This window comes from Anomaloglossus baeobatrachus, chromosome 4 (genome assembly GCF_048569485.1).
Source record: "Anomaloglossus baeobatrachus isolate aAnoBae1 chromosome 4, aAnoBae1.hap1, whole genome shotgun sequence".
Lineage (NCBI taxonomy): Eukaryota > Metazoa > Chordata > Amphibia > Anura > Aromobatidae > Anomaloglossus > Anomaloglossus baeobatrachus.
In genome coordinates, this window is record NC_134356.1 from 27,992,967 (window position 1) to 28,017,826 (window position 24,860).

The 24,860-nt window shown below is 45.0% G+C and overlaps 1 long non-coding RNA gene across 1 annotated transcript; it reads left to right on the plus strand.

The window, feature by feature from the left end:
* LOC142303047 (uncharacterized) lies at positions 1 to 24,100 on the plus strand. Its single transcript, XR_012752990.1, has 3 exons — positions 1 to 198; positions 18,110 to 18,223; positions 23,918 to 24,100. It is a non-coding gene; the product is annotated as an uncharacterized LOC142303047 (long non-coding RNA).
* The last annotated feature ends 760 nt before the right edge of the window (positions 24,101 to 24,860 follow it).

The following is a 24,860-nucleotide window of genomic DNA, read 5'->3' on the forward strand; positions in this document are numbered from 1 at the left end:
AATCATTATTCTGTTAATTCCCCATCGTCATGGAGTTGTTAGTTGATAATAGAAGTATAGTTGTATAGAATAGTTGTTTATAATAGAAGCAGGGGTCTGGGGGTAAGACCCCCAGGAGGAGAGGAGGTGCATGATTTCTGTGGACGGGAGGAAACATCGCCACTCCTACCAACCAAGCCGGTCACACCCACAAACCTGGTAAGAGCCCATACATTCTAGCCTAAAGCCTTCTCTGGGGTGTTTTAGTTTCCTTTCTTCCTCCTTCCGTCAGCCATGGCGTCTGCTGATCTGAGAGACGAGCTGCTCTGCTCCATCTGTTCATCTATTTTTAAGGACCCTGTAATGCTGAGATGTGGACACAACTTCTGCTGGGTCTGTATTGATCGTGTGCTGGATACACAGCACGAGTCTGGAGTTTATTCCTGTCCTAAATGCAGAGAAGATTTTCATGAGCGGCCGGCGCTGATGAGGAACATAAATCTTCATAATGTTGCAGAACAATTTGTGGTTCTTAAGCAAAAACAAGAGGAGATCACCGGGATCTGCTGCACTTACTGTGTGGACTCTCCAGTACCTGCTGTTAGATCCTGTCTACACTGTGAGGCTTCTCTGTGTGAGAAACACCTGAGGGTTCACAGCAAATCACCAGAACACGTCTTATGCGATCCCAGCACTTCTCTGGAGAAAAGGAAATGTTTTGTTCATAAGAAGATCTTGGAATATTACTGCACTGAGGACGCGGCTTGTATCTGTGTGTCCTGCAGACTGGCTGGAGAACATTGGGGACATCGGGTAGAGATGCTGCATGAGGCCTCAGAGAAGAAGAAAATGAAACTCAGAAATGTTCTCCAGAAACTGACCACAAAGAGAAAGGAGACTGAGGAAAGAGTCCGGAGTCTGGAGGAGCGCCAGACAAAAGCTCAAGCAAAAGCTGCTGAAGAAGCCGAGCGAGTCACTGCCCTGTGTACAGACATCAGGAGACGGGTGGACGACCTGGAGAAGAAGGTCCTGAGTTTGATCTCCAGGCAGGAAAAGGATTCACTGCCTTCTCTCATCCATCAACTGGAAATAAAGAAGGACAAGCTGTCCTGGAAGATGAGGCACATTGAGGAGTTGTGTAATATGACTGATCCACTGACCATCTTACTAGATCCAAACACCGGTGACTTGTGTGATCCAAAGGAGAAGGGAGGTGATGAGGACACAGGGGGACATGATAAACAGCTCCATGATGAATATGACCTGGATGTGGCTGAGATCTCACACACATTACACACATTACGTGAGGTAATAACAGTTATAAGGACCGGGATCTATGTGGAGGATCCTGCAGACATATTACTGGATGTAAACACAGCTGGTAATCATATAACTATATCAGACGACCTGAAAACTGCAACCTGGACACAGAAGTATCAGCATCGTCAAGAAACCACAGAGAGATTCCAGTGTAATCAGGTGATGAGCAGGAGGGGATTTACCTCAGGACGACATTACTGGGTTGTGGAGAGCAGAAGATTAGGGAATTGGAGGGTGGGGATGTGTTATCCCAGTATAGACAGGAGTGGACATCAGTCACACATTGGAAATAATAACAAGTCGTGGAGTCTGTTGAGGTGTAATGATCAGTATTCAGTGATAGATAACCGTAAGGAAATCCGATTACCTCACAACGTCTCCAGTGATAGAATCAGGATCTGTCTGGATTATGAGGCCGGGCAGCTGTCCTTTTTCGAGTTGTGTGACCCCATCAGACACTTATACACCTTCATTGTCTTCTTCTCCGAGCCCCTTCATGTTGCATTATGTGTAAATAACGTAGTAGCTGGAGTTAATATAGAAGCTAGTTTGCTGAGAATCTGCCCCTAAATAACATTTGTGGTAAGAAATTTGCCCAAAAACTGGTGACATTTCATGGAATAAACATTCAAAAAACAGATGCTGTGATTTGTGGAATCTAATTTGGTAAATTTTCCAGGATAGAGATGAGCAAACCCAATGTTCGGTGTTCATAGATTGCACTGAACATGGACTTTACAAAAAAAATCAGTGCTCGAGTTCGAAGGCTTTATGTATGCTAACCACTCGATCAAGTATTGCTGTGCTCGGGTACGCTCAGTGCTCGGCCCAGCGCGAGCCTCTTGCAGTTTGCTGTGTTTGAATGGCTCTCACTGAGGGTAAAAACAGCGTTATCGGATGCCTGTGGGAAAAAAAAATTACAGCCCACCTTCCCTCCCTCCCTGGATGTGCTCTGTTTATGGCTGGCTGTATGTGAACAGAGACTTGAACTGCCCAATCAGTGACTTCTAATGGGGCTAAGGTCAAGTCCGGGTCCCGAACTGAAGTTTATATATAGTCCGGCAGAACCCACCGAAATCGCACTTCAACAGGTCCGGTCATTTCTACCCCATGATTATTACTATTCATTTTAGTGGGAAGATTCACTTCTTCGTAAAATTTTCTAGATTATGTAACTTAAAGGGGTATTCTCATCTCCAAGACCCTATCCAAATATGAAATAGGTAAAATAATAGCAAATACCTTCAATTAGAAATGTAGTATAGTTCTCCTGATTAGCTATGTTTTGTTTTCTTACCTCATGTGCAGGGCATTGCTATGCAGCTTTGGTATCCATGGTTACGTCCACTCATATAGTGACAGTTAGTTGCTCATAGTCATAGCCATGGATACCTAAGCTAAAATGCCCTGTACATGAGGTAAGACACATGGCTATATTAGAAGAACTATACTACATTTCTAATTGGAGGTATTTGCGAATAATGTTATAAGTAATGTAATATTATTACACCTACTACATATTGGGATAGGATCTTGGAGATGAAAATACCCCTTTATTTTTCACTGTCCTCTTTTTAAATCCAATCCAAATTTTTTTTTTTTGCACTTTTATGTTTTTTTCACCTTTATCCTACCAAAATAACCATGATTGCGTTGTTTTTGTGGAAAAAGTTTAATTTTTAGTACATTATATAGTATATGTAAATGGTGCCATTCAAAATGATAAAGGAGGTAAATATATTAGTAAAATTCCCAAATAGTTTTTTTGGGGGAGGGGGGTGAGTTTTATTTTTAACGATGTTCATGAGCTGACAATGAGTGAACATGTCAATATGATTAGAGGAAAACTAAGAATAAGTTTGGTTTACGTTGTAATTTTCACAGACCCCATACCTTTTTTACTTTTAAGGGCTTGTTATTTTTGCATGGCGAGCTGTAACTTTTATTGCTACTATTTTGAGGTACATACAACTTGCCCGCTTCATCAAGACCGGCGTTTTTCACATCGGTATTCATGAGGGAGTGTGCTGGAGTCAGATTCTCCTGATTCACTAAGATTGAGTCTGAAAAGTAGAGTAAGATTAGTGGCATAAGAAACGCTGCCACTAGTCAGGAGTGTGACGAGCGGGGGTTGCCACATGTCTCCATCCTGCCCAGCTCGGACCACTCAGAGCTGGCGTGAGACCGCCAAAACTCAGAAATTTTTAGCATAGCCTCATGTTGTGCCAAACTTTTGACTTTTCAAAGTTTATGTCAGAATTCTGGTATAAAGCTTTGAGGACTTGGCCGCAATGTTTTGTTTTGATTTCTTGGAAAAGTGCGAAGATCAAAAAAAAGAAAATTCTGGAGATTTGTATTTTTTTTTATTTATGACATTTACTGTACAGGTTATATTTTGATAGACTGAACTTGGCAGACGTGGCTATACGGAATATTTAATTTTTTTAAATTTCTTTACTTTCAATTGGGGTATTGTGGAATGATTAAAAAGAACCGGTCACCAGGATCTTCCCTTATGAGCTGCAGCCACCACCAGTGAGCTCTAATGTAAAGCAATCCAGAATACTGTATATAAGTCCAGGCTGCTTTGTAGAAAAGACACCTTTTATAATACTCACCTAGGGGACGGTCTGGTCCTATGGTGTCGCTGGTCTCGATCCGGAGCCTCGTTCTTTTGCGGTCGCCATCCTCCTGCCCAGCCCCGTCTGCATGGCGCATCCTACGTCATTCACAGAGAGGCTTCACTTTGATCTACCCTGCTGAGGGCAGATCAAAGTATTGTAGTGCGTATACACAGGCAATCTTTGATCTTTTCTTGCGGCTGCGCATTTCAGTACTTTGTATTGCCCTCAGCCAAGCAGATCAAAGTGCACATGCGCAAGAGTGCAATGGAGGCCTCTCTGTGAATGACGCAGGACGCGTCATACACACGGGGCTGAGCAGGAGGACGGAGATCGCAAGAAGAGAGGAGGAGACAGACCGAGACAAGCGACACCCATCAGACCGGATCACCCCTTAGGTGTGAGTATTATAAAGGTGTTTAACATTCTACAGAGCGGCCTGGGCTCTTATATACAGCATTCTGGAATACTGTATATAAGGGCTCACTGGTGCTGACTGCAGCTTATAAGGGAAAATCCTGTTGATAGGTTCCCTATAAAGTAAAAGAAAAAATGATAGTTCTTTTCAGTCCGCAAAGGCAACTTGATCTTGTAGTCGTTTGATTGCTTGTACTATACAGTGCATCTCAGTAATGGAGTATTTAGTCAAACTGAAAATCTCAGGGATTGCCTTTGGCTGCCATTATAAGTCATCCATTGTATGATTGCAATGATAAGGGCCTGATGGGAGAACCAAGCCATTTATATGCTGCTGTAAGAGATCGATAGCAGCATCTAAATGGTTAACAGCAAAGAGCAGAGCTAGCTCCAGTTGCTGCTGATACAGATAGATGCCAGCTTTATAATATTGTAGGCAACTGCTCTGTATCGAGTGGACTCCGCTTTTGAGCTTGCCCCACACACCCACACCCAGTATGTGCTACAAATGTATGACATGTCATAAATGGGTTAAAATCTCACTCATGTTTAAAAAATCCCTTTCTTAGTTTATCTTTTCCTTGGCACACCTACTGACAACTAACATTAAAAAAATATTAAAAAATGGTCACATAGTTAATGAGAAGTGGCCAATGTTTGTTCATTGCATGTCCCATGTTGATTACTTTTGTGATATTTCTGTTTTTCTATTATTTTAGTGATTTATGTTTTTCTTCCTCTTGTTACCTAATGTTACTTACCGGGATAATAAACTGACATCTCTTTTACTAATATTCTAATGTTGTTGAGTGGCTCCTTGTGTTTTTTTTCAGATATAGTAGGGGTCACAGGTATATTTTTTGGAGGCCAAAGGTAGCCATCACAGCCGGGTCCCTGAAAATAAGGGAAGAGCTCCCAGACTAACATAAGGTTCAGTTAGCCAAGTTTCCTTTTCCTGTATAACATGTTTGGAGCTTCCCAGAAACTGGATGTTTCTAAGGCTACATTCACACGACCATCCTGTTGTTGCGGTCCGCAAAAAACGGTCCTGTTTTTTCACGGATGCATCCGTGTGACATCCGTTCCATTCCGTATACAGGGCATGTGTCATCCGTGTGCCTTCCATTTTTTTTTTTGCAGACCGCAAAACACGGAAGCAGCTAGATCGATAAATGGATGGATAGATAGATAATAGATGAGAAAGACATATGTAATGTCCACTCCCCAGCATTTTGTAATCTTGCACCGTTTAGTGCCTTTTATGTGGCACTAAGGGGTGCCTAGCCTTGTATTTAGCAAAAAATAAATAATTTTAAAAAAAACAACGTTGGGTCCCCCCTTTTTTCTAGCCAGCTCGGGTAAAGCAGATGGCTGCAGCCTGCAGACCACAGCTGGCAGCTTCACCTTGGCTGGTAATCCAAAACAGAGGGCACCCCACGCTGTTATTTTAAATTAAATAAATAATTTAAAACAAAAACGTGGAGTCCCCCCCTCAGATTGGATCACCAGCTAAGGTAAAGTGGACAGCTGTGGTCTGGTATTCTCAGACTAGGAAAGTCCGCGGTTCTTGGATCCTCCCCAGCCTAAGAATAGCAGGCCTCAGTTGCTCCAGAAGTAACGCATCCATTAGATGTGCCAATCCTGGTGCTTTTTCCCAGCTCATCCCGATGCCCTGGTGCGGTGGCAAACGGGGTAATATATGGGGTTGATACCAGATGTGTAATGTCACCTGGCATCAAGCCCTGGGGTTAATGATGTCATGGCGTCTAACAGATGCCCAACATCACTAACCCTGTCAATTAAATTTATTGAAAAGAAAAAACAAATCCGGGTCTGGCGTAATCCAATAAGGGGGTCCCACGATGATCCACACTCACTGTCCCAGTCAAAGAAGAACAGAATGTTCCCCATTGGCTGGGAGAGCAGTGCAGTGACCTGAGCTAACTTCATGAGGTCAGCCCAGGTCACTGCAGGGCATGACCAGCGCTGACTTCAGGAGGTTAGCTAGGTGCATTACCTGCAGTGATGGAAGCCACTACACTGACGTCAGCGCTGGTGACTGACTTTTATGCTTGCCGCGTTCTCAGATCACCTCTCGCGAGCGGCTCGTGACGTCACCGCTAGTCACAGTCTCGGGCCGCCTGCGAGAGGTGATGTAAGAATGCGGCTGTCAGTGACGAGCGATGACGTCAGGAGTGCAGGGATTCATCACGGCAAGTAATGAACTTTACTAACCTCCTGACAGCAACGCTCATCATCCCTGCGGCTGCTCACACTGCATTGCTGGCATATGCTCACACTGCTGTGCGGGCAGCTGCGGACACACTACAGTGCGAGCAGCCGCGGGACTGGTGCGGGAGCAGGATACAGACCGCACGGGCACCCGACGGATGTCACACGGAAGTGCTTCTGTGCGGCTTTCGGGGATTTTGCGGGCCCATTGACTTGTATTGAGTCACGGTCTGTTTTTACGGAACAGAATAGGACATGTTCCATAATAATAGCACGGACATACGGCATCCGATGTGTTTTTTTGTAGGATCAGATGCACACGGAAGTGCTTCCATGTACTATCCGATCCTACACAAAACACATTGAAAAGATGGTCCTGTCCGTGGTTCCGCAAAAAAACAGGAACTGACCAGGACAGACGAAATGCTCTTGTGAATAAGCTCTAAGGCTATGTGCGCACTTTGCATTTCCACCTGCGTTTCAGGTGCTTTTTAGGTCCGTTTTGAACTGCTGCGTTTTTGTGCCCAAATGCATGCGTTTCGTTTTTCCATTAAAATTAATGGAAATTCATGAATTCTTGTCCGCACTTTGCGTTTCAAAACGCATTTAAAAATTTGCATAATTTTGGTCAAAAACCATGCGATCAGGAAAGCAGCATTTCGATTGTTTTTGCCATTTCTGCAGCGTTTTGATAACATTGAAGTCAATGAAAAGTTTCAAAACGCAATGAAATCAAAATTCCAGCGTTTTACTGCTTTTTAGGTGCAGAAAACATGCTTTTTGGACTAACAAAATGCATGCTTTTCCGACATTAAAATAATGGAATAATATGTCCCTTTACACCCTTTACACACATATTGTCCAACAATTAAAATATAGAAAAATATTAATTTATTGCTATATTACCGCTACAATCTATAAAACCGCTATAATTATATTAAATATAACTATTTGCTTTATTGTTTTAATAATTATATATTTGTTCCTTTTTTTCCCTTTTTTCATTGTTTTTGAGTGTTTAAACTTTTTTTTAGCAGTGTCTTTATGTTCAAAATGCATCTGTCAAAACGCAATGGAAAAGCATGTAAAAAGCGCTAAAAACGCAGCAAAAACGCGGTAAATACGCATGCGTTTTCAGCGCTATTTTGGAGAAAAAGGCAACTTTGACAACATCAATTACTGCCAAAACGTGCGTTTAGAACTGCAACAAGGACGACGCAAAGTGCGCACATAGCCTAAAGGTTTCTTATTTTGGTGAGACAGGGAACAGGGTATGGAGAGGTGAGGGAATGGATGTGGACTTAACAATGAAAAGTGATTTTTGGTCCGCTCAGCAAACACTGCAGAGATTCGGCTAATCACAGCTCGCAGAGCAGGACTGAAGTGGCACCAAGAAAAGGAGAAGATGGCAGTTGGTAAATATTCTACTACAGCAAGGGAACTTACATTAGTGATGCCATACCTCCCAACCGTCCCGGATTCTGCGGGACTGTCCCGATTTGAGGGTTCTCTCCCGCAGTCCCGCGGCTCACAGGTGATGTCCCCGGCTCCTCCCCTCAGTGCAATAAATAAATTAAATTCTCATCAGCTCTGTACACCAGGAGGGCTGGGACTTGAACTCGTGAACTCATTGTCCATAGGCAGCAGCTCTACCACTGAGCCTCTGCCTGTATTGAAAAACATAGGAAGATTTGGTAATCTTGACCTCTGTATTGCAGTAGAGCAACCACAAGCAGATTATTCAGCTTCAAAGATGGATGGATAGCTAGATAGATAGATGATGGATAGATGGATACATGATAGATAAATACAGTAGATAGACGGATAGATATATGATACAAGCTAGATAGATAGGTAGATAATAGATATATGATAGCTCATAGACAGAGGGATAGATATATAATAGATATAGGGATAGCTAGATAAATACTGCATCTCTTTGTAGGTGAAGGAAAGAGTCAGATTCATTTGTTTCCATAAAACTACTATAAAGAAATGAGGGGAAAAAATAAAAATATATATATATTTTTTTTTATTTTCACCTTGTTGGATTCAAACTAGCAACTTTCAAACATGTGTCCAGCAGCCTCTGAGCTTTTCTAGCTGTTCTAGCTGTTGAGCCACTAGGATTTGATGATGTCAGAGGGAGGATTTTGTATAGCTGAATTTACAATACAGCCTCTTACACAGCTTCTCACACAGGACACAGAACTCCATTGTAGAGAGCAGCGTCTCTGTGTCCTGTATTCTACAGGGAGAGGAAAAGAGGATTTTTTTTCGTCTAATAAAATTACTAAAAAAAATACAATGATGTAATTTTATTACACTTTTTTATAAAATAATAAACGTCACAGATCAGCAAATAACATGGACATATTTTGTGTCCCTGTAATTGCGATGACCTGAACAACACAGCGATCAGATTATTGATGGGGATCGGCAAACGGCGTAAAAAAAAGTGGCGCAATTTGTTATTTTTCTTTATTAAAACCCATAAAAAATGTAATAAAAATGTATCCCTGAGGCAGTGTTCACACGTAGTGTAAATGCTGTGTTTTTTCTGCAGGTGTCCGCACCACGAGCGCAATAACAATCTTCTCTGATTATTGCGTGTTTGCGGTATTTTTTATGCATTGTCCCCTTATTTGATACATATTTGTTGCAGATGTGAATCCTGAAGCTTATAAAGAAAAAAACTACAAATCCGCACAGTTCAGTAGCGTCTTTAGATGCAAAAGGGGCGGAAATTTCATGACGTCTCATCCACTCTGCTTGGACATTTAGTCCATGTTCACATGTGGTGTAAATGCTGCATTTTCTTCTGCTGTTTTGCTGCACATTTATTCTGCTGTGTTTAATTGACCAAGCAAAGTGGATGTGATTCCATGAAATAATATCGCTGAATTTTGCGGTTTTGTTTTTTTTTTCTTTGGAGGTTTCTATGTGGAGCTTAAAAAAATGCAGGAAAAAGCTTCTCTGTACAATAAAAACACTTAAAAACGCAGATTCACATCTGAACCAAAAACGCATTAAGTAATGGAGGAAAGGCAGAAAAAATTCAGCAGAAATGGAAAAACCAGAGAAGATTGTTATTGTGTAGTTTGGTGCAGTCAGCGGCAGAAACAAAAAGAAACAGAATTTATGCAACGTGTGAACACTGCTCTATAGGCACAAATAAGCAACATGTCATATAGTGACACATAGAAATAAAAGAAAATTCTGGCTGATATGACTATTAAACAGTTCAGGGCACCTTCTGAATGACCCTTACTGCCAAATGGGTGTGGTCAAACTCTGCCGCGCGTGCCGCAAACTGTCCCTCTTTCCTTTCTTCAAAAGTTGGGAGGTATGGTGATGCTACTCCAGAAGTGAATTACAATAAAACACTAGAGTGGTGCTTTATGGTTGTTGTCTTTAAAGGAATTTCTGCAGATATATTTTAAAATGCACGATTGTCCTTGCCACATTGCACTTTTCATGTAGAACATACTGTTTAGGATCACCTGGTGAGATGGATCTTCCAAGCTCACCCAGGCCATGGGTGTCAGTACAGAAGAAAGGTAAGGCATGCGGGAAACAGGTAGTAGTTATACTGGAAGCTGGGAAGCAAGTAGCAAAGGTACTGGAAGCTGCCAGCAGAGAAGACACTGACAGCAGAGGTACTGGAAGCCACATGCAGACGGAAGACCAGTGGCGAGATATTGGAAGCTTCGGACAGACAGGAGATTGGTAGCAGAGGTACTGGAAGCAGAAAAATTAGAAGCTGAAAAAATCCAGCACCAGCAAATAAAATGTGAAAGGTTACTGAAGCTTAATTAAAAAGCCCAGAACAAAAATTGTTAGAGTGGGTACAGAGCAAAGAAATGTCAATGCGTTTCAAGCGTTGGTCATGTTGGTAATGATTAATCCCTTCACGACCGACAGATTTTACGCTGGTTTTTTTTTTTGCCATTCTACTTACGAGAGACGTAACTTTTTATTTTTTAGTCAATGTGGTCATGTAAGGGCTCGTTTTTTGCGGAATGAGCTGTACTTTTAAATGAAACCAAGAGTTTTACCATATACTGGAATACAGTATGTATACAGTATACTGGAAAATGGCAAAAAAATTTCCAAATGCGGAAAAATTGCGAAAAAAATAAAATGTGATTGCACTATTGTTTTTGAGATATTTTATTCATAGTGTTCACTATATGGTAAAACTGATGTGTCGGTGTGATGCCTCAAGTCGGTGCAAGTTCGTAGACACCAAACATGAATACGTTTACTTTATCTAAGGGGTTAAAAAAAATCAGAAGTATTTCCGAAAAGAGTGGCGTACGTTTTGCACCATTTTCCGCGACCCGTACCGTCGCGGAAAATGGTGCGAGTTTACACATGGCTTCTGCGAGTTTACACATGTTAGAATATAGTCACATAGGACTACACAGTGACTGTATTGGAAGCCAACATGGACAATATGTATAATGTGTAATATGAATCACTGAACATACAATTGAATCCATGAGCTCTAACAAAGCTCAAAGGTCTACATCATAGAGAAATAACCATGCCCTATGAGGGGGGTTGTGAACCTGGGAGGCAGGAAAGCAATTGTATGTACTGCAGTGTATTTCCCTTAGTTCTATTGACTGAGCAAAAAGTGCATCTACATGTGAATTGAACATCTTACCTGTGGCCTCATGTAATCTACATCTGTACATAAGGGTACCGTCACACTAAACGACGTACCAGCGATTCCGACCACGATACGACCTGGTCAGGATCTCTGGTAAGTCGCTACAGGGTCGCTATTGAGCTGTCAAACAGTCAGATCTTCCCAACGACGCAGCAACGATACGGCGAACCATAACGTCCTGTACAACGATATCGGCGGTCGCTGGGACTCTGTCACATAGCACGATTCAAATCTGGATTAGTAACATAGGCATGCATCTACATTGCCTTTTCCAGACCCCCTCTGCTCCGATTGGTGGTCGTAACTGCGTTGTGACTAGGCGGCCTTGCCTTTAGAGAAGGCAACATAATAGCGCTTCCATCCTTTGTTCTGGATTGCAGATCGCAATAGAGTCCTCCGGACTGTGACTCCACATTGATTCATCTGTTCTTCAACGGTTCTTCTGACGTTTGTACACTGCACAGTAGGCATCGTTTTGGGGTCTCAACTGTGTTTCCATTTTTACTTTATTTATAAGGCACTTCTCAATTTTCTGCTATTATAGCCCTATTCAACAGTGCAGTCATGCTTCTATACTTGCAAGCTATTTGTGGCCAATCCGAACACAGTAGTGATCATCAATCGGAACAAAGAGGGCACGGAAAACAACAAATATGCACGGATACGTGAGTCGCGAATGAGGTCGTTGGGTAAGGTGTCAAACACACCGATGCGTGCTGCTCTGCGGGAGCCAGACGACCAAAAAATGAACCAGAACAGTGTGTAACGATCAGCGATTTCACAACAGGAGCCAGGTCACTGCTTAGTGTCACACACAGCGAGATCGCTGATGAGGTCACTGGTACGTCACAAAACCTGTGACTCAGCAGCGATCTCGCTATGTGAGAAGTACCCTTAACTCCTGTGGCATTTGGAAGATAAGCTATTGTCAAAGTGCACATCAAGTCTCCACAGCCCAAATGAATTGTAAACTTGTCCTTAGGCCTTATGATATGAAGACCTTGCATATAACACCATGACTAGTGTTGAGCGAACCCGAACTGTAAAAGTCCGGATCCGCGCGGTTTCAGCGTCTGATCCGGGTCCGACTTGGACCCGGGAATCCGGCTGCACGATCCGGGTTCGGGTGGGTTTTTTTGTTTTTTTTTTCTCTCTCTCTCTCTTTCTCTCTCTTTCTCTCTCATCCCGGATCCGCTCCCCATTGATTTACATTGGGCCGGATTCCGGATCAGATCCGGACTTTTGTGACAACCCGCGACGGATCCACCGGACGCGGATTATTAGCAATCCGCTCAACTCTAACCATGAACCATCCACAGGATCCACAGGTTTGTCAAGACTCTTGATCCTTTAACCCATTCTGGACTTTAGAGAGCCATCTTCAGGAGAACATTGACATCAGCAGCCATGTGCATGTTCCTGGATAGATCAAAAGCATGTGACCTGATTGGATGGTACTATTATGTGTAGGTGTTACAGGTATGGGCACTGTATGGGCCATGTTTGACTGTGCGGCTGATATAAAGGTAGCATATCAAGCTAGTCAGTCTCCCCACTTCCAGTCTTCCACCAACCTCTCCTATTACATTTTTTCTTTCATTGTACCCTTTTCCCTTGGTTAGGTTTCTCTTATGTACGTATATATATTTGTATTTTTTTTCTCATTTCTTTATAGTAGTTTTATGGGAACAAATGAATCTGACTCTTTCCTTTACCTACAAAGAGATGCAGTATCTATCTATCTATCTATCTATCTATCTATCTAATAAAATGTAATAAACTTTATTGGCAGGACCAAATACACATTAGTTTTGCCAAAGCAAGTGTACAATAGGGACTGAGACTGTGGGGATGATGGGTAGGGACTGTAGGAAGGATGGGTGAGGGCACATCCAGGGTGGGAACAGTAGGAAGTATGGATGGGGCACATCCAGGGTGGGGACTGTATGAAGAACGGATGGGGGCACATTCTATCATGTATCTTATCTATCTATCTATCTATCTATCATGTATCTAAGTAGTTGAATAATCTGCTGCTAATTTTTCTGCCTGCAGTACAGGTTAAGATACCCAAATCTTCCTATGTCTTTCAATAGAGGCAGTGGCTCAATGGTAGAGCTGCTGTCTATGAACAATCAGAGCATATGAGAATTTAATTTATGCACTGAATGAAGTTAATTTATTAACTGCACTGAGGGGTGGAGCCGGGACAACAGCTGTGAGCAGCAGGACTGCTTGAGAGAGCCTTCAAAAAGGGACAGTCCCGCTGAATCCGGGATGGTTGAGAGGTATGCTATTTGTAATAAATGCCCTTTTAAAGATCCAGTAGCTCTTATTAACCCCTTCATGACCAATGACGGATCAATCCGTCATGGAGCGTGTGAGGTTAAGCCCCACCTCCTGCTGTCGGCAGGTCGCGGCGATCCGCGCACATATCAGCTGCCTGCATGTTACGAGTGGAATCACTTCACTCACAACATTTAACCCCTTACATCTCGCTGCCAAAGTCTGGCAGCGAGATGTATATGCGCATGGCCATTACATTTACTTACTGCTGCCCCCACCGGAAGTCACGTGCGTAATCATGTGACTTTCGGTGGTTGCCATGGTAGCACAGGGTCATGTGATGACGCCTGTAGCTAATGTGGCACCCCAGGGTTCAGTTGCCACAAATATACCTGTACCTGGGCAGGGAAGGATCTCCACATCAGGTAATCCCACATACAACATTTCCACTCCAAGCCTGGAGGGGGAGCTCTACAAGTCGAGTTCAGGTGAGGTCCCCTTTAAAGCCAGGTTTGGAGGCGGAGTCAGAGAGACAGTTGACAGTTGGAGAAGAGGAGTCTGTGCGAGCAGAGAGTGAGGGGAGACATCAAAATGGAGAGGGCAGTGCTTAGCCCGCACACGTAACTGTGTGACCGCCTGCAGGATCAAGAGTGAGGCAAAAGAGGAGTGACCGGGGAGGTGGAGCCAGACCGGTTCATCCCCAAGGAACAGCGCTGATTATCGGACACCGGCGTCCGAGATTGTGAGGGATCTAATCTGCCCAGCAATAAAGACCGGAGGCCAGGGAGACTGCAGATCTCCTGGCCGCAGCAGCACCTGAAGGCAAAGCCGCTACACAGAGCTTAGGGATCGCAGTGAGTACAGCAGTGCCCCTTAGAGAAGCTCCCACCGCCTGCCATACAGGTGAAGACAGTGAGAGAGGGACAAGGTATAGCTACAGGCAGCCTAGTACCAAGGAGAGACACAGCGCAGCAGGGAGGCCACACAACTGACCTGGTGCAGAGATCCTGAACTGTTCCCAGATCACCAAAAACTGTAACATCAGAAACTGAACCCCTTTTTAACACCTGCAAGTAAAATCTGGTCAGAGATAATGAATTGGTGTGATGCACTTTATTTCTTCATCTGAGGAGCCATAGGCTGCTGCACTAAAGTGACAGTTGAAAAGGCTGTGAAGAAAAACTGCCATATCTGTGTACTACTAAAACTGCCCTGGGGACCCCGCTTCACCTACGGGAAGCGTAAACAACTGGCTGCCTAACCATCACCCCAGAGGTCTGACCTGCAGCCCCAGTAACCATACTGGAACCGTAGGTGGCGTCACGAAATACTTTTATTTATTTATTTATTTATTTTTCTTTATTATTTTTTTCTTCTTTTTTTTATTTTTTTTTTTTATTTTTATTATTTATTGACTTTCAGCGACCACCAGGGCCACGGAACCGGGCACAGGCCCCCGTGACATAATCCCATTAACCAACACCCGGAGCCGAGTACCCCACGGCCCTGGGGCGGGTCAGCTTTTGGCGTCACGAACAGGATCTGGACAAGGCCCAGTAACCCTGGGTAACGTGTGCCTTGAAAACTGTTTAATAATAACTGAACTTTGCCGCCATTTTGAGCATTTGAAAAACTAACTGCGCCACAGTGAGGATGAAGATGCAAGACGATGCTGATGCCGCTGGAGCAGCTGCAGCACTTGAAGCTGTAGCCCCAATCATGCCGCTTGCTCTGCCGTATGTCCCAGGGGCGGCATGGTTACCGCAATATGCTGGGTAGCCCAATACCCTAGCTGAATTTAGAGAAAAGATGTGCAATTTCCTGGATATATACTCTATGACTGACAAGCAAAAAGTGTCTGTTTTGCTGGGGCAACTGACGGGTGCAGCAGAGCGAGAGGTTAAATCCTGGCTGAATACAGATAAAAGGACAATAACGCAGATATTTGCTAATTTAAAAGCTGCTTTTGAAACTCGTACTGTAGCTGAGCTAAAGGTGGCTTTACACACTGCAACATCGCAAACGACATTGCTGTAATGTCACCGGTTTTGTGACGTAATAGCGACCTCCCCAGCGACATTGCAGTGTGTGAAACACTTCAGCGACCTGGCCCCTGCTGTGAAGTTGCTGATCGCTACAAATCGTTCAGGACCATTCTTTGGTCCTTTGTTTCCCGCTGTGCAGCATGATCGCTAGAAAGTCTCAGTGTGTAAAGTGGACTTGGAATATTTTTGGATATTTGCTGATGCCAAGTGTATAAATCATCTGGAGCAACTGAAAAAAGTACACCTGCGATGGTATCGGTCCCCAGCCAACTTAGCACAGTTCCTCCCAAATTATTCGCCACATTGTTGGAAGGGCTGCCTCCAAAGGGGTACTCTTGGTCACTGCTGGTGGGCTTGTCCAAAGGTTTTCTCGTTCTGGTTGGAGGTGTTTGGCCTGATGGGTGAGCTGACAGGCAATCCTATTAATCCGAATCCAGGTCTGGCAGTGCTAAACGTGGGTATAGAGGAGTTCTCTTGGGAATCCAGGGGTTTATTAGTTCACATTCTAGTAGCTGCCAGATATTGCATAAGTTTGCACTGGAAATCCCCAAAGACGCCTATATTAGTTGAACTATATAACCGAATTAATCTCCAATGCCAATACGAGTTCTGTCTGGCTCACTCCATCCGCGCCAAAAACAAAATATTTCAGATTTGGGACACGTGGCTAAACTCTGTATATGCATCCCCTGTCAGGCATCTGTCTCCAGGGCAAACTGTTGATAATTAAAAATGGGTCAAATAGGGTCAAAGAGAGTGTTACGCAGGGAGTTCACCCATACCACGTCAATATTCAAGGTGTTTAAATCTCTGTTGTTGTTACTGCTCGGGCTACCCCGAAACGCCATCCAATTCCCTCCCTCCCCCCTCCCCCTCCCTGGTTGCTTCCTTGCAACCATCTATGGTTCTCCCCCTCTCCCCCACCTCTCTCTCCCCTCCCTTTTCTTATCTTCCTTTCTTACTCTCTGGTTCTGGTTGTTTGGATCCCTCGTTTTGAGGAATAAAGAGTAAATTGGTAGGTTGACTCTATACGTATTGGGTATTGATTAACCTAAAAAAAGTTGCAACTTGCATCAGACATGATTGGTGGTGGTGTGACAGGAAATGTGAATCATAATCAAAGGTGATACTACCACATGTTACAGCGTTGTTTTCTTTGTGTATTATTGCCAATGATACCTGAATTTCTCCTTTTTGTAATGTAAATTCCTACAATAAAAATTGATTGAAAAAAAAAAAAGAAAAAAAAAGTGGACTTTACAGCGACTTCGTTAGCGACTTCCCTTTCAAAAAGATGCTTTACAACGTCCCCAATGACTAGCTAGGTCGTTCTGCAGGTCCGGATCGCTGTTGCGTCGTTGGCCAGGTCTGCCTGTTTGACAGCTCACCAGCGACTCACCAGAGACTTTGTAGCGATCCCGGCCAGGTTGGGATCGCTGGTGGGATCGCTAGAAAGTCTCAGTGTGTAAAGGGGCCTTAAGAATGAGGTTTTACAACTGCAAACAAAGACCGCAGGATAGCATACGGGATTATGCATTGAACCTTCAGGAGGCGCTGCAGGCTGTAAAGCAGGTAGACCCTGAAAGTGCACGAGAGGAAGATAAAATGTTAATTGAACAATTTCTTGAGGGGCTACATTCACCAATTCATCAAACACAGCTGCGTCTATGGGTCATGGAGCATCCGAGTCTAGACTTTGTAACTCTGAAGAACCGGGCCATTAGAGCACTGCGAGTCCCTGTGACTACAGACCCCGCACCTCAACCGTGGCAAGCCATCACCTCTCCCTCAGAGGTGGCGTCCCTTTCCTTAACTCCAGCAGAAATCAATGGACAGGCTGTAATACCTGGTGCCTCTGATGACTTGCGTTCCCAGGTACAGCAGCTGACAAAAGATGTGGCCATGCTCCTAAAGGCCATGCAACTCCAGCAGAAACCACAGTCGTCGGAGAGGATCCAGTTGGCTGACAGCCCTGAGGACATCCCGTGGATGCGAGGAAGGAGGAACCCACCGCCCAGAGGAAGACCCAACGACCGCTACGACTCGTCAGGACAACCTATCTGCCGCCGTTGTAACGAGGCGGGCCACTTTGCCAGGTCATGTCCTTTAAACCAGCGACTCCTGGGGCAGCGGGCCGGCCACCAGGAATAAAACAACCAAGCCCATCGAACTGGCGCGATAGATATGTGGGAGGACGACCATTCCTATCTATCGTGCTAGATGGCATTCCCACACTTGCTCTATTGAACACTGGCTCACAGGTGACGACGATCCTGCATATCCTTTACAAAAGATTTTGGGCCGATTCTGAGCTCACTCGCCCAGACCCAGCCCTTACTATATATGCTGCTAATGGACAGCCGGTATCACAAGTAGGGTACAAGGAGGTGACGATAAAGGTGGGGAGGGAGGAGCTAAAAGGCCAAGGACTTATTGTGGTGGATACTGATTGTCGTGAAAGAAATCCAACAATGATATTAGGTACTAATGTTGTTGAAAATTGTCTAGGAGAAGTTCTTTTCTTGCTCCAGCAGGTTGCAGAAACTGCCAGCATCGGGCAGCAGAGGGTCCTACAGAAAGAAATCAAAGCCCTTCTGCAGAGACAACAGGTAGAGTTGTCTGGTGGAGAAATCGGCAGTGTACGGGTAAGCGACCCATTCCCCATTGTGTTACCCCCAAGAAGTGAAGTGATGATTTGGTGTCGGGCAGCTATAGGCCTCAGAGGGCTGGATTACCAGGCAATGGTAGAGCCCATGTACTCAGATAGTAGGCCCACAGTCCTGACAGCCAGGGGGATAGTTGATGTACACAAAGGGAGGGTACCTGTACGAGTTTTAAACTGTGGAGAGGAAGAGGTCAAGCTACCTAGATATGCTACTGTTGCCAAGTTGTTCACTGTTAACAACAACTCAATTCAGGCAGTGGAACCCTTGACCCCATCCGACCAGGCGGAGGAAAACAGCTCCAAGGGACAGCTGGAGGACTGGTGTCAGAAGCTGCATGTCGGCACTGATTCCACCCCTTCTTACCAAAGGCACGGAGTTTATCGGGTGGTGAAGGAATATGAACGGGTCTTTAGTAAGCATCCATTAGACTTTGGGCGGATAAAAGGGGTACACCATCGCATACCCACGGGAGACCATCCACCTATAAAAGAGAGATACAGGCCTATCCCACCAGCTCACTATCAGTGTGCTAAAGATATGTTACGGGAAATGAATGAAGCTGGGGTTATTAGAGATAGTTGTAGCCCCTGGTCAGCTCCACTTGTCCTGGTAAGAAAGAAAGATGGCACAATGAGGATGTGCGTTGACTATAGGCAGATAAACCGCATAAAACACAAGGATGCTTACCCGTTGCCCCGCATTGAGGAATCACTTGCTGCACTGAAAGCTGCTAATTTCTTTTCCACCTTAGATCTTACCAGTGGGTATTGGCAGGTTTCCATGGCAGAAGAAGATCGAGAGAAGACCGCATTCACGACGCCGATGGGTCTGTGTGAGTTCAACAGCATGCCGTTTGGACTCTGCAATGCACCCGGCACGTTCCAAAGGCTGATGGAGTGTTGCCTGGGGCACCGAAACTTCGAGACTGTACTGATATATCTTGATGACGTCATCGTGTATTCCAAGACGTATGAGGAACATCTGGAGCACCTGGCCGAGGTGTTTGAAGCATTGTCAAAGTTTGGTATGAAACTAAAGCCTTCAAAATGCCATTTGCTGAAGCCGAAGGTTCAGTATCTTGGGCATGTGGTCAGTGCGGATGGTGTGGCACCAGACCCTGAAAAGGTCACTGCTATCAGAGACTGGCCAAAGCCAACAACCGTCAAAGAGGTGCGTCAATTCTTGGGGCTGGTAGGATACTACAGGAGGTTCATAAAAGACTTCACGAAAATAGTGGCGCCTTTGCAAGATCTCCTGGTAGGCCAGACCAAAAAGGGCAAGACTTCCGGCCCTCCGTTTGAATGGGGTGAGAAAGAAGAAGACCCCTTCAAGCACATGAAGTGGGCCCTGACCGGTGAGGAAATCCTGGCCTACCCTGATTATAATCTGCCATTCGTGCTGTACACAGATGCCAGTAATGTGGGATTGGGAGCTGTGCTATCGCAGGTGCAGAATGGCACAGAACGTGTAATTGCTTTTGCAAGCAGGAAGCTCCGTCCTACTGAGAGAAACCCGGAAAACTACAGTTCGTTCAAGCTGGAAATCCTGGCCTTAGTCTGGGCCATCACTGAACGGTTCAAGCACTACCTGGCGGCTGCGAAGTTTACCATATTTACGGATAATAACCCGCTTACTCACTTGGACTCTGCAAAGCTAGGTGCACTAGAGCAGCGATGGATGGCCCGTTTGTCAAACTATGACTTCACCATCAAATATCGGGCAGGCCGCAAAAACGCCAACGCTGATGCATTGTCGAGAATGCCCCATTTACCAGATGCAGGAGAAGACTCGGATGAGCTAGAAGAGATAGAGCTGCCGGCTTTTCACCGCAACAGTGCATCCCAGTGTAACCAAGGTGTTAAACGCAAACGCCAAGAGGCCACGCTGAACCCGTTACCTTACCACGGGTGGGAGGAAACGCAAGACAGCGATCCGGCTGTTCGCCTAGTTAAAGAGCTAATAATCCAACCAGACTCAAGTCTTAGACCAGATGCCCCACTGGAAGCGCAGCACCTGTGGAAGGAAAAGAGTAGATTGTTCATCTACAGGGGTAGGCTATGCAGACATTACATCAACCCCCGAACCTATGAGAGGGTGTGGTAAATAGTGGTACCGAAGAGAGATGTTCAGATGGTGCTGGAGGCGTACCATGACGGAGCAGGACACTTCGGGTGGAAGAAGCTTGAGGTACTGTTACGCAATAGATTCTATTGGGTTGGCATGAGAACTACCATTGAGAACTGGTGCCAAAACTGTGGCCCATGTAACCTGAGAAGAAAGAATTGTGACAGTCAAAGAGCTCCACTACAACCAATTGTCACCAAGCAGCCGCTGGAACTTGTAGCCTTGGACCATGTGAAATTAACACCCAGTAGATCCGGTTATACGTATGCCCTCACTATGGTGGACCACTATTCCCAGTTCCTGGTGGTAGTACCTGTAAAGGACTTGACAGCAAGAACTGCAGCGAGAACCTTTCAAGCCTACTTCTGCAGACCACATGGCTACCCGGAACAGGTGTTGAAGGATTAAGGTTCTGCATTCGAAGCTGAAGTGTTCCAGGAGTTTTGCAACCTATATGGATGTAAGAAAATCCGAACCACACCGAATCACCCACAGACAAACGGCATGTGTGAGAAAATGAACCAGGTTGTTATAGACCTATTAAAAACCTTGCCCTTGGAAGAAAGAAGCATGTGGCCAGAGAAGTTGCCTGATTTAGTGGACATGTACAACAACATCCCTGTGAGTTCCACCAATTGGACGCCAGCATACTTGATGAGAGCAAGACTCAGGAAGTTACCAGTTGACTTAGAAATGGGAATTGTTGTTCCTGAAACCAGTTCACCTGAAGCTGATTGGGACACTAAGCGCCAAGAGCAGTACAAAAAGGTACAGGAGTGCGTACAAAGAAGCCTAGACCAAATTAGAGAAAGGCAAGAGAAAGATTATAACAAGAATGCACCAGCTGCTCCTTTAATACCTGGAGAGATGGTTCTAAAAAGAAAAAGAAAGACCCATAAGCTTGATGACCAGTGGGAAGCAGAACCATAAACAGTATTGCCCTCTAAATTTGACAACAAGAAAATCTGCTTAATCAGCAAGGATAAGGGAAAAACGTCAGCGGCAGTTTCTAGAGACCACCTTAAAAAATGTCCTGAACAGTTGAAGCAAAAAGAAGTAAGCCCCTGTATACCTCAACCTAAAGAGGAAAAGAAAGAGAAGATGATAAGAACAGTACTTGGTGATTTTCCTGAAAGTTGGCCTCAGTACAATGGAGCCATAATTATACCATTATTGACTGGCGCTCAACCAGTAGAAGTCCCAGAAAGACTGGAAGAACCGGTCAACATTTCAGAAGAACTACCTGTCGCAGTAGAACCAGAGAACCCTGCTATTGGGGATCCTGCCAGTCCTATGGTAAGACTAAGACAACATTCATGCATACCAATATTGCGTAGATCCTCATGCAGACTAGTAGATAGTGCATGCATAGCACCAGCACTAGGTACCAGTACACTGCACCGACGAGTTGTGACACAGGCATTACGTAGGTCTAGCCGTAGCAACTTTGGTCAGCCCCCGTCCCGTTATATAGACGAATATTAAATAGAAAGTGTAGTAGTTAGCAAAATGTAAAAATATTTTATTTGTTTGTATATTGCAACTAAGTAAATCCGTAACAGTCAAGCGTGATGAGCCTGCAGGACTTTTTGCATGAACTTTTGCATCTTCTTGAACTTTTATGGACCAATGGACCACAGAACTGGTAGTGGTCAAAAACGTTCTTATATATACCATACTCACATTTTGCAGCGGAAGGACTGCATTTTTCTGTTTTATTGGTTTTGGTATTTTTTATTTTTTTTAAGACTTTGTACTACTCTTTATTGTTGCTAATGTTTTATAAGTTTGTGTTTCCAGTCCAGGAGTACTGAATTTAACTAAGGTGGAGTCTCTCTATACCTGCATCGGACATACAGACGGTCTGGAGGCAGTCCGCTTCTACCTCTCAACCTCCGGTCTTGATGGCGCCATGGTTTCACTTGTGATGGAGCTGCTCGACTTTGCCCTGACTCATAATTTTTTCGTTTTCAAAGATTTATTTTATTTACAGCGGCGCGGCACTGCTATGGGCGCTTCCTGCGCACCCGCCTACGCCAACCTCTTCCTAGGATACTGGGAGAGGTTGGTGTTTGGTGATGGTGGTGCTGTGGGGAGCTCCCATGTGCAGTGCTGGCTCCGCTACATTGATGACATTTTTGTCATTTGGCAGGGCACAGCCGGGCAGCTCGATCAATTTATGGATGACCTTAACACCAATTCCCTCAATATCAAGTTGACTTACAGATCCAGTAACACCAATTTGGACTTCCTTGATATCGATATCTATACGGATGCGGCGGGGGGCATTCAGACCGATGTTTTCCGCAAGGATACATCGGTCAATGCCCTCCTACACGCATCCTCGGGTCATACCATTTCAACCATATGCGCCATCCCGACCGGACAGTTCCTGAGGATGAAGCGGATCTGCTCTTCTTCTTCCACCTTCGAAACCCAGTCGTCTGATCTCCGATGCAGGTTTAGAGAGAGGGGGTATAGCATTAGATGCATTAAGAAAGGCTATCTACGTGCAAAAAATACCCCCAGGGAACACCTTCTCCAATATAAACAACGTCGGCCAACCATGGACAATCAGATCCGTTTTATTGGGACTTTTAATCACGAGTGGGACACGATGAGGGGAATCCTTGAGAAGCACTGGTCTGTACTTTTTACCGAGCCCTCACTGGCTGCAGTGCTTCCAAGGAGACCTCTCATGACGGCTAGGCGAGCAAAGAACCTGGGGATCTTCTCGTCAAGAGCCACTACGTTCCTCCCAGACAGAACCCTTTCGGTTCCAGGGGTCCACTTCGGGGCTGTTTTCCATGCGGCCATTGTGCCGCATGTGCTAACATTACTAGGGTGTCCTCTTTCACTACTTCCGATGGCAAAAAAACGTTTTCTATTAATGATTATATTACTTGCAGTACTACACATGTAGTCTACTATGCAACATGTTCGTGCTCCCTGATTTATGTGGGGCTCACGTCCCGTGAGCTCCGCATTAGAGTCAGGGAGCACGTGAGGGATATTATTGCTGCCGCTACTGTGGAAGACGTCACCCTTTTGAAGACATTGCCCCGTCATTTTAGGGCTTTTCACAATTGTAGCCCCAAATCATTGCAGGTCAGGGGCATTGATGTGGTTCACGGGGGTGTCCGGGGGGGCGATCTACGAAAGAATCTCGCTCAGCGGGAGTCCAGGTGGATCGTCTCCCTGAACACCCTTGTGCCCCTCGGCTTAAACGAGACAGTTAGTTATGCCCCTTTCCTGTAATCACATTGGCCTGCACCTCCTTCTGTGCTAGGTCTGGTTACCATGGTATTGCCCTTTTATGCGTGGTTTCCAGTAATGGATTTTGATTTATCCATCTCTTCGCCCTATCCTTCTGTGCTCCCTTAATGTCCGTTTTCTTTGGGTTGCTATGACAATAATGCTTTGCCACTGATATATAGTTGTTTATATTAACTGTTATACGGGGTGCTTCTGTGGGGCTCTCATTTTGTGTATGCTATACACCATTTTAATAATTGTTTTTTATCCTCCCCCTTTTTTCTATTCTTATAGGTCTTATATACATTGACATTTGAGAATACAAGTTTTTATGAACCTCTTCGTTGAATGTGTGGTTCTTGTACTACAACCTCCTGTGTGGTTTTCAAATGGATTTTCATGTATATTGTCAACCTTTTGTATTATTATCTATTTCCTGTCACTCACCCCTGAGCGGTCACGCGCGTCCTCCGGTGTGCTGACTGCGGGTGGCGACGGGGAGCGGGCCCGTTGGTGCGCACGCGCGGGTACCATGGTGACGCGTCCCATGGTCCCGCGCGTGCGCCGCACACAGCGGTGTTTCGCTCTCCCTCGCTTTCCGTACTCGGACACTGGCGCATGCGCAGATGCATGATCGCAATTAGCGTTCAATCCCATACACCTTACCTAACTCCTATAAAGATTTGCATGCACCTTACATGCATACCTCCTTCCGAAAAAGCAACGCTGCGAAACAGCTGTCAGGAGGCTGTTTCCCCGCCCCCAGCACCAACCATCAGGTACACGGTTTTGCAGTCTCCCCTGTACTATACTGCCGCAGTCACATCACAGGAACCATTTGGTTTCACTACACTGTGTCGTCTGCGCGGTGCACCAGGCCTGGATTTACTATATGTACATTGGTACTGAGACAATCCCATGTTGGTTATCCTTGCCGGTGGTTCCGTGCGGCGATCTAGTTGATTCACAAGACTGCGGTGTTCCTGGGGAACACATCAATACAGGTATATGCATTCTGCAGACAATTTTTGACACTTATTGGATCGCCCGGACTGGTTTTCCAGCCATAATTCATTACATGACATCCCATGTGACCGGTGGCACCATAATAATAATTAATCCCTGGTTGGTTGGTCCTGGTTGGCGGGGTTGCCCCACAACTCTTCCCCGTCCCCCTCCTATTCTCCCCCGTCCCCCTCCTATTCTCCCCTCACTTTTATGTTTCACTGTTAGGTCG